This window comes from Nicotiana sylvestris, chromosome 7 (genome assembly GCF_000393655.2).
Source record: "Nicotiana sylvestris chromosome 7, ASM39365v2, whole genome shotgun sequence".
Lineage (NCBI taxonomy): Eukaryota > Viridiplantae > Streptophyta > Magnoliopsida > Solanales > Solanaceae > Nicotiana > Nicotiana sylvestris.
The window spans coordinates 163148141-163161519 of NC_091063.1; the positions used below are offsets into that span (position 1 = coordinate 163148141).

Sequence of the window (13379 nt, forward strand, 5' to 3'; positions counted from 1 at the left end):
TTAAATTAAAAATAGGTAGTAGATATATATAATACGTGTATAATTTATGTATATGGATTAGAAAAGATAAACCATGAATTTGACCGACTATTTATATAAATATTACAATTCTTTTCTTTCGATTTAATCCGAAATCACTAAGGCCTAATTAATAGTATTGATTTACGTCGGATAAAGTTTCATGAAAAAACTTTATTTCCAAGGCTTAAATCCATCACACCATTAACATAAAGCTAATGTGTTTAACTGAATTCAGTATCCTTTATATGGAATGTACAAAACCACTAATAATTCATTGAATATTAAGTTTTGACCTCATTATAGCAAAAGCACAGTAGGTTAAGTGCAAAAAAAAAAAAAAAACTCCTATAATTCATCAAAATTAATTATCCGACCCATCTTGAAATAAAAAGGAATTTCAATCATTTTACCACTCCGTGAATGGTTAAAAAGGTGAGAGATTTACTCAGGTTTTGGTTGAAATCGCATTACTCACCATTCCACCGGAGGTACTTCAGGTGAAGCTACTAGGCTTCCATTTGGTAATACCACGTGTCCTTGAACCATTGATCACGTGTTCTTGTCTGACCATTGCATTACACTGTACTAACCATGCAACTTCTTGTTTTAACTTTACTAGCTACGTACTAGAACCTTCTTCTTTGAATAAGAAGCTTCTAGTAGTTAAATATATATGTGTGTGTGGTGTTATTATATCTGGTGCATAATTAAGTAGAGGTCAAGGGAACAGGAGTTGAAGGCATATATAGAAGTTATTGTTCTCTATCTGTCTTTTGTGATTCGGGCGATTGATTGAGTGTCTCTTTCTATTTAAATAAACAAGATTGCACATTTTTATCTGCATTTGCACCTGCACCTTAGTGGACGAGTTTGTAAAGCATATAATTCTAGCAATACAAATATATTGTGGCCGATCGATCGAGAGACTCGTGCAGAAAGGTGCTGGTGCTTTTGCAGACAAAATGGCATCTTGCCTTTCTTTTTCCATCTTCACTCCGTCAAATGGTGTACCCTAGTTTGAGGTAACAACAACGACCCAGTATAATCCCACAAGTGGGGTCTGGGGAGGGTAATATATACGCATACCTTACCCCTACCCCGAAGGGTAGGGAGGCTGTTTCCAGGAGACCCTCGACTCAAAATTATATCTTAATTTGAGGTAACGGATATTTTATATCTTAATTGACATGCGTATAAGCTAACTCTCATTATTATTTTTAAATATAAGTCTTTCCTTATAGTAGCTTTTGCTTATCAAGATTTCCTTTGTTTTGTCGTAGTAACAATACTTCGTTCGCGCCATTACCATATTATTTTGTTGTTATGTTGCTTGGTTGCTTTTATTTTCATTGTTTCTTGAGTTTATGTTGCTTGGATTCTTCAAAATTGTTGAATCCTTCGAAAGTAGTGCATTTTTGAAGGATATGATACGGATGCGGCATCATTTTAGAGAGTCCGCCCAATACAGGGGCGGATCTACATGTTAATTTTGGGTGCTCAAGCACCCATTATCTTTGACAAGATTTAATAAATTTGTATAAGTAATTATAAAAATATTTAGGTAAATATTGATTGAGCACCCATAACTAAACTCTTTTTTCCTCTTCTTTCAAATTTTTTATCAGTGAGCACCCACGACTTTAAAATCCTGGATCCGCCACTGGCCCAACATAGGTCGAGGTTCTGTCAGAAACAACATTTCTATCTTTATAAAATAGGGGTAAAGTCTGTTAACACATTACCCTTTTCAGATCCCATTTATAAGATTAAACTAGGTTTGTTATTGTTGTTATTATCGTCCCAGTACTAATACCACGATATATTGTTCTGAGGGAATGTAATCAGTGAGGAAATATATTTTTACTTGCATTTAGCCATTCCTATGGGGTTGAAGATTTGGTGGCATACTATAGTGAAGAGAGGTTTCAGGTTGATGGTGTGGTGCAAAATTCACTAATTATTTTTCTTTATTTGACATGGAATTGCAAATTCATAATTTATTTTTTTATTGTTTCAGTTATAAAATACCTCAAATTAGGCATTTTTTTACCGAGCAAAATATAGATAATTTTTTTTTTGTTGGTAATTGAAGTTGAGAGGCATGTGAAAATCCCACTAGATGATGTGTTATAACTCTCTGCTCTGCACTTGTCAAGTGTGCAGAAAACCTAAAGATGAGTTGCCTTTTCAATAGTTTTTCTTCCTTATCCTAATGATACGCACATGCACGAGGAGGGGTGGACGTTCTGACAGTCCGATTGAATTCTACCGAATGCAAATGCAACTATTTACCCATTGACATTAACAAATTTAAGCTTGTTTTTTCTTAATTAATATAGGACTGAAAAAAAAAAAGATTTATCTAGTATTTCAAAGAAAACTATAATAGATCAAGAGTTCAAGTCTAGATTAATGTTTTGTCATTCGCAACTATGACTGTCCAACGGGATGGGACGGGACGGGACGAAATTAACGGGACGTGACGATATTTAAGCGGGACGGTGGTGGGACGGGACGAAATGGGACGGGACAAACGGGACGAAACGGTCGTCCCATCCCATCCCGCTAACAAACGGGACGAGACGGAACGGGATGGGACGGGTTTGTGGGTTTTAAGTGTATTTTTTTTTTAAAACGTCTAGTTTTTTGAAAATTATTATGTTGTTAAAGCAATGGCTAGATTTTTGACTTATTTAATAAACTTAAATGTTATTATGTTAAAACAAAAATTAGAAAACTAAGTAAAGAATTATAAAATATTAAAACAAAAGACTTGTAATGAAATATTCTAGTAATTGTAAATTTATAATAGAGTTATAATTTATTTAATATAATTTCAAAGTATTAACTATTAAGTAACTAACACAATTCATATAAAAAAAATTAACGTTTAGAGCCTTTTATTTTATTAATGGAACTTTCAAATCTCAAATACAAATATAATTCTGTTGAAGAGCACCTAATCTACGCAACCACCTTCTAGGAAAGGTTTTGTTTGAACTAGGCCTCTTAGTAGCCAATTACAAATTATCATACTAATATTTGTAAGCTCCTATATAGCTGCTTTGTAACTTATCAATAATATCTCTCGGACATTGTTCTGGAATTGGCAGTGTTGAATGTTGATTGATGTTCTATGAGCTCCATGTCGTCATCGATCTCAGTGCTAAGTATCTCATTGTATTTTTCTTTTTCCCTAGTGTTAATTTTTCAAAACCAAGATTTCTTCTTTCTGCATTAATCCAATCTCTGAATAATACAGAAATCTCTAGGTTGTCCTCTGCTAACGAATGTCTATGATCTTCGATTTGAAATATTGTTGCGCTAAAAACATTCTCCGGTGCTAAGAATCAAGTTCATCATCAATAAAGGAATCAAAACATGTTATATCATCAATATCTTCCCATAAGAATTTCTACTCTAGACTTAGAAGTAGAAGGAGCAGTTTCACCACTTGTTGTTTCTATAGATTTATATTTATCAAACATTGATCTAGATTCTAACATAAGAATATATGTTAGCTTGGAAGTCTTCGAGAGATGGTTGTTCATATTCTTGAATTGCTAAATTTTGATAAATTTTACGAACAAGTCCCTTTGCACCTCTTATTTTAAATATGGATTAAGTATTATAGAAATTAAATAAACTTGGGGAATAGAGAAAAAATACTTTTTAAATTTTACAATCATTTCATTAATGACTGGTGCATAAGTTGGATTTGTTTTATACTAACCAAATACAACAGAAATTCCACAAATATACCATAAAAACTCGCGGGACAGCTTGAATAGGCGGGACGGGACGAGACGGGACGGGATGAGATGGGACGGGACAAAACGGGATGAAATGGGATGGGATAAACGGGATGAAATGGTCGTCCCGTCCCATCCTGTGTCCCGTTTAACATTGGCCCATCCCGTTTTACTTGGAGCGGGACGGGACGAGACGCGGGACGGGACGCGGGCCGGCCTGGGCCGGCCCATCCCGTTGGACAGCCTTATTCGGAACTATCTAATCAGGGAACCTTTACCCCGTTTACGTGAATATACTATTAGAAATTCCACCATTGCTTTGAGTTTGTGTCACTTAAGGGCTCACTTGCTTGATAATTAATTTTGTGATTAAATTTGAGATGAGTTTATCTCACGTTTGGTTGGGATGAAATTGTGATATAAAAAATTCTGAGATTAGTGTCTAATCTCGAGATTGTAGTGTTATTTTTATCTCTATGGGAGGATGGAATAAATAACTAATCTCGAGATAATTAATTTTGGAATAACTTGTTTTCCAGCCAAACGACCTCTAATCTATCTATATCTATATTATATTAAAAGGAGAGTAGTGAAGCATGTGGTTAAGCCAAGTGACAAACTTAAAAGAAGTCACTTGGCAATTTTAAGACAACATTAATAATTAGAAATTATAAATGAAAATATAATTAATGAAAGTAGTTTAATAAATTTTATACATAATCTAAATAGATATTAGACAAATCTAATCTATATATCCATATCTATATTCTATCTATATTATATTAAAATGAGAGTAGTATGCATTGTGGTTAAGCCAACTGGCAAGCTAAAATGAAGCCACTTGGCAATTTTAAGACAATATTAATAATTAAAAATTATAAATGGAAACATAATTAATGAAAGTAGTTTAATAAATCTTATACATAATCCAAATAGATCTTAGACAAATCCAATCTTTATATCTATATTTATATTTATATGTATATTTGTATATATATATATATATATATATATATTGATTCACTCATAGATTTCTTTCTATATTAGCTAGAAATATGTAAGTAAAAAATTAACTAAAAACTAGAATAAAAAAAATAAAAAAATATAGAAAGACATAAATTGAGATAAGCTATTACTATTTGTACTTTGGAGCTATAAAATAAAATTAAAATTTACTTACGATATTAAAAATTTATTGAGTTTAAAATTAAATAAATTCAAGCAGCAAATTAAGATTTTACATAAAGTATACAAATTATTTATAAGGTAAAAAAAATTAAATAATCAAGAAAAAATAGTTTAATAACAAGAATAACAAAGTCATATTAATATTGATAAATCATGCAAACGAATATTTTATACGTAAATATTACTGTAACATTTAGATATAATGTGTTCAAATAATTAAGAAAATATTTTTCTATGATTAATATTTGAATTGAGTGCAGTTAGTTTAAATTTGAAAGCATAACATACTTTTTTAAAATACGGTCCAAATTAGAAAATAGAATGATAAAAATTATTTGAATTTGAGATGAGAAATTTTTTAATTTTTTATCAATATTATATTAGAATGAATGTGGTAGAAATAGATATTAAATTCAAACAAGCTAATAAAAATTCACATGACAATGTAATAATATTAGTTATTGAATAATTTAATATTAAAAATAAAGAATAAATAGAGAAAAAATTAAAATTCAGATTTTTTATCATAAAGAAAAGGGTAAAACTTATTTAAATTTGAGATGAGAAAATTTTTTATATTATGATAAGAAATGTCATAATATGGATAAGTCCACATAACTCAAGTCTAATAGATAAAATCAAAAACTAAAATATTGAATAAAAAAAAATTAGAGATAATGTGAGGAAATTTGTAAATTATAAGTTTAGAAAATAACATAAATGTAAATATACAATACTTAAAAAATTTAAAAATTTCGAGAAATATTTTAAAAACAAAATAAATATTTATTTTATGATTACAAAAATTTATATATATTAATAAATAGAGATAAAATAAAAATTCAGATTTTTATCATAGAAAAAAGGGTGAAATTTATTTAAATTTGAGATGAGAAAATTTTTTATATTATGATGAGAAAAGTCATAATATGGATAAGTCCACATAACTCAAGTCTAATAGATAAATTCAAAAACTAAAATATTGAATAATAAAAATAAATTAGAGATAATGTGAGGAAAATTGTAAATCATAAGTTAAGAAAATAAAATAAATGTAAATATACAATACTTAAAAATATTATTAAAACTTAAAAAATTTAAAATTTTCGAGAAATATTTTTAAAACAAAATAAATATTTATTTTATGATTACAAACTTATATATATATATATATATATATATATATTAGTAAATAGAGAAAAAAATTCAGAGTTTTTATTATAGAGAAAAGGGTAAAACTTATTTAAATTTGAGATGAGAAAGTTTTTTATATTATGATAAGAAAAATCAAAATATGGATAAGTCCATATAACTCAAGTCTAATAGGTAAAATCAAAAACTAAAATATTGAATAATAAAAATAAATTAGAGATAATGTGAGGAAATTTGTAAATCATAAGTTTAGAAAATAAAATAAATGTAAATATACAATACTTAAAATTTTTATCAAAACTTAAATTTTTTAAAATTTTCGAGAAATATTTTTAAAACAAAATAAATATTTATTTTATGATTACAAAATTTTATATATATTTATCTATATTATATAAAGAATAGTAGTGATAATGATATTAAATAAAGTTACAAATAAAATGTAATAAAACTATATATTAGATTAAAAAATAGAAAATTTATATTAAATTATTAAAAATTTACTATTAGAAAGAAAGGGAAAGACTATTTGAATTTGAGATTAGAAAGTTCTTAAAACTATGTTGAGAATGCTCAAACTATGGAGCATACCACGAAATTGAAGTCTTATTTGTGAAAAATAAAAAAATAAATACATATTTAAAAATACATAATATAGGTACTAATGAAAATTAGAAATTAAATTTGAATCTTAAAACTAAAAAAGAAAAAAGTTTACGTAAAGAAATAAAATGGCAGTGAAAATATTACTACAACATTTAGATATAATGTGTTCAAACAATTAAGAAAATATTTTTCTATGATTAATATCTGAATTGAGTGCAGTTAGTTTAAGTACGAAAGCATAACATAATATTTTGAAAATGCGGTCCAATTTACAACATATAATGATAAGAATTATTTAAATTTAATATGCTATTTTTTTATTTCATAATTTTTTTTATTTTTGAAAATGTCACGTAAAGAAATAAAATAGTAAAAATATTACTACAATATTTAGATATAATGTGTTCAAAAAATTAAGAAATATTTTTCTATGATTAAATTAAAATTCTAAAAATATAAATTAATTTCTAATATAGGTAATTTTACTAATGATAATTAAAAATTAAATTTGTATTTTAAAGCTAAAAAGAAAAGAAAATTTATTGCATCTAATATAAAAATAATTATAAGAGAAGTCAATATATTTGGAACGTAATAATCAAATAACTTATGTATTAATATTTTAGACTAATTCAAAGCTAAAATTTAAAATAAAATATGATATTATTTTGGTTATAGGTAAAATATTAATATAAAACTATTTAAAATATAGTAGGGAAGAGATGTATAAAAAAATAAAGGTAGTGTGATTTATACTTTAAATTAATTAAAAAATAAATAAATTAAATAATTAAATTATATTTAAAAATATTACTGATAAATTTAAATGATTAAAAAATTCCGAATAAGAGGATACAAGCATAAAAATATACCAAATTTTAAGAATAAAATATTTATATTTATTAAAGACTATTAAAAAGATAATAAGCAAGATATGAATTAAATTATTATGCTAATAAAAAATTATATGACAGTATAATAATATTAAATAATAAATAATACAATAACTATAAGAAAAAAACAAAAATAAAAAAGAATTTGCATAAAATGATGTGATGAATAAGGCATATTTGACTTTCAGTCAAAAACAAAGTGATAATAAGAATTTTCTTAAAATAATATGATATAATGTGCTCAAATAACACATATCACAACATGACATATTTAGTATTTTTTAATATTGACACCGAAACGAAATACAAGTACTAAAATCAAGGGATTAGGTTGCTACAAATAAAATAAAATAAAAAGTTGTCTACTAGGAGATTTGAATAATAATTCCATATCTTGCTTCAAAATTAATATCTAATATTATATAATTTTTATATGAAAGGTTTATATTTTAAGGTTATTTGCACATAATTCAAACAACATAGATTACAGTTTGACATAATTTGTGTCCGCACATCGCGCGGGTACTAATACTAGTACTAGTATTATTAAAAGGAAGGAAGTTTGGCATAGGATTGTGACAAGTGGCGGAATAAGAAAATGGCACGTGTTAGTTTTTAGGACAAAAAGTAGTTGTTATGAGTAATAATTAGTTATTAGTTAAAGCTAATTTTTTAATTAAAATTAAAATTTAAAATAATAAAACAACTTTTTTATGTAACCATCGTAGGATAGGAAGAAAAATTTAACAGTTTGTAAGTAGAGGTGCCTTAACCGCTTGCAAAATAAAAATCACATTTCTTTGGCAAGTGATTCTACTGTTCCCACTAATAAAACTAAACAGTTAGTTTTTAATAATTAGTTTCTTGCGTATTGTGGCGGAAGTGGTAAAAAGAAACTGTACAAAACCGGTGGAACCGTCAAGAAGTTTAAGGGAGAATCTATGGGAACATGGACTCAATATAGAATTTCAAAGTATAACGAAATTTGCTATTTGTGGAGCACTTCATTTCCTATCTAAATTCTCAAAGTAGTCTGCTTTACATGCCAAATTTGAACTTCTTCGGTTGGTAATTTCTAAATTCAATTGAAGTGGACTATACACCTAGGATGTTTGATGATATGCAAAACTTGAACTTCTTCTGTTGTTAATTTTTTGGGTGTTAGTTTTAGATTGTTTTGAATAATTTCTTGATTGATCGTACCTAATTGCAAGGTATCAAAATTGTTGCTCTAAGATTAGATCTCTTAATTTGTGCTTTATTATTATTTGTTCTTGTAAGAATAACTTTATTTATGGATCCAGTTCCAAAAGGACGAACAAGGAAAGATGAGGATGAAAGCAGAAGATGAACGGAGATGCACCTATTTTTTCAGTTAAGTTCTCTACTTTCTCTCCCTCTTTCTTTTAATCATGTATTTATTGAGTAGTTTTAATGATAATCATTGAAGTGGACTATGCACCCAAGTTGTTTGATAATATACCTGACTCATTCATCAAATAATATTTGAAGTACATAACGTAAAACATGTTTTAAATAGAGTTCTTCTCGCGAATGCATATCTTAAAACTAACCTTTAAGAACAATCATAGCTTTAAAATTGTATTTCGACTCACAGTGCAGTTCACTATGATTATTGCAAGTAATAATTCATTTCTTTGACACGTCTAGCTTTTCTCTTCCTTTTTGTAATATGACAAAATCTAATCAGCAATTAGGCCAAGCTAATCCATAATATTTCAAATTTGATTCTTCTTTAATATACAGTAAAAATTTAAAAAAAATTAGAAAAATGGACTTCGACGCTGCCACAACATATGCTTCTCTATGAAGAAGTAAACTAAAGGTACCTGCCTTTTCCCTTTTTTGTTAGTAATATTTTGGTAGATTACTAGCACTTTTTAATTGAAGACCTTTGTAGGTTTAATTTTAGTATCTTAGAGCTCAAGAATCCGGAACTACATTTAGTAAAGTGGATTTATACAAACGTTCTTTTTACTATTAGTTTTATACTAAATTGCAGCTAATGTAAGGAACTTCGTGTCGCGGCTGCTCCATTCCGCTGCGCTGCGGTCTCATTAACTGAACTTCGTTGCCACTAAATTGCTTACAAAAACTTATTCTTAAAATCTTTGTTTCTTTTTCAAGGAGCACAAAGTTATTTGACCCTGCTGATATAGCATTCTGTTGGAGCAGCATGTGAACTTTTATGGCATTCTGATCATATTATAGTTCAGCTTTGGGGAGCTATATTTTTTTTTTTTCTTTCTTTCTGAATGTTCACTTGGTTTATAAGTATCATCTTTTGAGTTACTTGTGGGAATTACTGAGGCTAACGATTGTAGCGAATATAAAATATCGACGCTACGAGTTTTGAATATGTTGGTCACCAAACTCAAACGTTATCAACAAGAAATCGAGAGAATGAGGAATGATGCGTTTCACTTTGGGCTTCATGGTGTTAAAAGCAATAGTGTTGGATCTCATCCTCTTGAAGGTAAGGCAAGAGGGATGAAGCCAAACCATAGGTGTTTGCAACTATTTTCCTCTTCGTTACCAAAAAATAATATCTTTCTCTTCATCTCCTCTTATCTCTTCATATTGAAATTATACAGTACTTTATTCAATGTTTTTCCTGCGACTTAGAATACATCACTCTTTGTTGCATTGTTGTGGCTAATTTTTGAAATTTTATATGCTTAATACAGGACTATTGCTTACAAAGATCAATTGAAAGAATATCACTATGCCCTGGTAAATATTTTATCCATTTTCTTTTAATTTGTACATTGAGTTCATACTTCAACAACGAACGACATTTGATTGAGTTCATACTTCAACAACGAACGACATTTGATCAGCCAGCAACTGAAGAGATGTAAGGTTGGTTATATATTAAAGATCAACCGGTAAAAAGTAAAGATCGACCATTGCATATTTTAAGATATAAATTTAAAAATAGTTTTGTAATCCAGACCCGTTCATGAATTATTCAGTCTTAGGTGTTTGTTTCACTTCATTGAATCATTAAATTGTCAGATACTTCATTCTATAGAATACTACAAATTACAAAGGTCTAGGAGACTAGTACCACTGTTGTTTGTTTGCATAAGTTTTAGTAGATTTTATACTTGATTATGGAAGCAAAATTTGATTGTTTTGCAATCTGCTAACTAGCCCGTGCTTCAGTAGTATCTTATTTCCTAGATTAAGAGGTAGTGTAATTCATTCAAAAAAAACCTGGGAGTTCAGAATTAGTTATCTACTTCTATTCCATGTTGCTAATCTACTTTATATCTCAATAATATGCAGAAAGTTGCGATTAGCAAGATGGATATGCAATCAACAAAATATTTGTTGCTGAATAGGTTTACATACATGTTCATCTTAAACTAAATTCATGACTCATAGTGATATACTATCTGTTCTTCCTTCACTATAACCTCTTTTGGCATCTGCTTTAAGCATATGTTAATAAATATCATCATGTATGGTTAAACTTACAGACGTCGGCAATCTTTTAACTTATTTGTAATGCAACTTTAAAAAATTGCTGAAATTGCCTTTTTTAATTAATTGATTAACTTCCTTTCAATATTTTGCATTTCTCAATATGCCAATCCATTCACTGGTCTGATCCATTTACCTAGCTAATGTGATGCTTTCCTTATGAAAGTCAGGAATGGTGATTTAGTTGTTCCATACTTGAGATTTAGCCGAAGATGAGTTATTTTTCCTCTTATATAATAATACATAATATGAGATAATATTTCACATGTTGAAGCCGTTTCAGGTACGCTTGATAAGATATTATGCTGAAGGATCTTTGTTTTAAGTATACGAATACGCTGAAAATGTGAAATTCTTCTAAGATTCGTTGGTCGATTTTGCTGCATATTTTACTCCTAAAATGCAGAGAGACCTGCGAAGGCAGGTCCTGGTTAGTTGGTCCGAAAAGTCAGAATTATCGGTAGAAGATGATGTAGCTTGGATTGAAGGGTAACGTTATCTACCTTAGTTGCTTAGTTAATATTAACATAGGGAGTCATTTCTACTAGAAGTTGAACATTATCCACCACTATTCGATAATGGTGCATATAAAAGAAAGGTTATGGTTTCTTAGATTTGGATTCGTTTTGTTAATTGAACAGAAAGTGGTGGTTAGTCTCTGTTGGAGACCAAGGACAATCCAAAATCATTTTTTTGAAGCAGGGGATTAGAGGTTTTAACTAGACCTCTTATCCCTTTCATTTTCAAATACAATTCTTATTTCATGAAGCTATTTTATTTGTATTATTATTATTATTATTATTCCTTTTATGTTTTGCTTTAAGACTCCTTTTAATTATACTTACGGAAAATTTGGAAGGCTTCGACACTATAATTTTTTGCTGTGGTGCAGAAAGAGTTCAAAAATATAAAGTTAGAACTAGAGTAGGTTTCATATTCGGTCAGTTTCTTTTTATATGATATACTTCAGTTTAGTTGGATGTTAAGTTTTAATGATATTAACTGAAATTAAAAGAATCCTATTACTATTTTGACTTTGTGGAAATCGGTAAATATGGCTTCTATTTGTTTATGAAATTTCGTATGTATAGTACCAAACATATATAAAATTAAAAGCTTTTTCACATAATGTGAGATCATTAATTTTTATTAATGTCAATATCAGGGATATGATAAGAACTTTTTTGTTTTCATATAAAACAAGTAATTAAGATCGTGATATTGATATCAAGTGTCAATTAAAATTATCAGGATAAATTTCTATTGAAGTATATATGATTTTAAATATGTCGATGCGATATGACAACTTTTTTTTTTTATATCAAACAAATAAGTTTCTACTTTCTTACTAAAAATTTTCATTGATATCGACCGCGCACGAATACTAGTATCTATATTATATTAAAAGGAGAGTAGTTTGCAATGTGGTTAAGCCAAATGGCTTATTGAGAATGACACTTGGCACTTTTAAGACAAAATCAAAATAGATTTTAGGACAAAATCTAATATAGATTGACAAGATTAGGATAAAAATAATATGAAATATGGTATATTTAGGAACATTATGCTTATTAGAAGAATACCAAATATGTAAATTGTTCAAGAAATTTTTATGTAGTAAATATTTTTATTTAAGGAAGATTCTTTCTTTAATTTTGGTCAAAGTGAAAAACGAAAGGATTGAATTTGGACTGATTTTCCTTCATGATACATTTCCAACTAAAATTTAGGTGATATTATTTTTTTAATTTAGGTACGTATTAACAAAATATTTAGTTTGACAAATATGATATGAAATGTCATAATTAATCTCTCTCACATACACACTCTCTCTCTCTCTCCCTCTCTCTCTCTCTCTATATATATATATTAAAGGAATAAAGTTTGCATTGTAATTAAGTCAAGGGGAAAACTACTATAAAGTCACTTGGCAATTTAGGATAATATTATAATAATATATAAATCTATATTATATTAAAAGGAGAGTAGTTTGCAATGTGGTTAAGCCAAATGGCTTATTGAGAAAATGCCACTTGGCACTTTTAAGACAAAATCAAAATAGATTTTAGGACAAAATCTAATATAGATTGACAAGATTAGGATAAAAATAATATGAAATATGGTATATTTAGGAACATTATGCTTATTAGAAGAATACCAAATCTGTAAATTGTTCAAAAATTTTTTATGTAGTAAATATTTTTATTTAAGGAAGATTCTTTCTTTAATTTTGGTCAAAGTGAAAAACGAAAGGATA

The 13379-nt window shown here is 28.0% G+C and overlaps 1 long non-coding RNA gene across 3 annotated transcripts; it reads left to right on the top strand.

Moving 5' to 3' along the window:
* The first annotated feature begins 8384 nt into the window (after window positions 1-8384).
* LOC104229144 (uncharacterized) lies at window positions 8385-11207 on the top strand. Of its 3 annotated transcripts, none has more exons than XR_711530.2 (4): window positions 8385-8680; window positions 8917-8986; window positions 10321-10366; window positions 10925-11207. It is a non-coding gene; the product is annotated as an uncharacterized lncRNA (long non-coding RNA). The 3 variants fall into 3 exon arrangements; XR_711536.2 differs by having other exon boundaries at window positions 8385-8676; XR_711531.2 differs by having other exon boundaries at window positions 8389-8585.
* Window positions 11208-13379: the final 2172 nt, after the last annotated feature.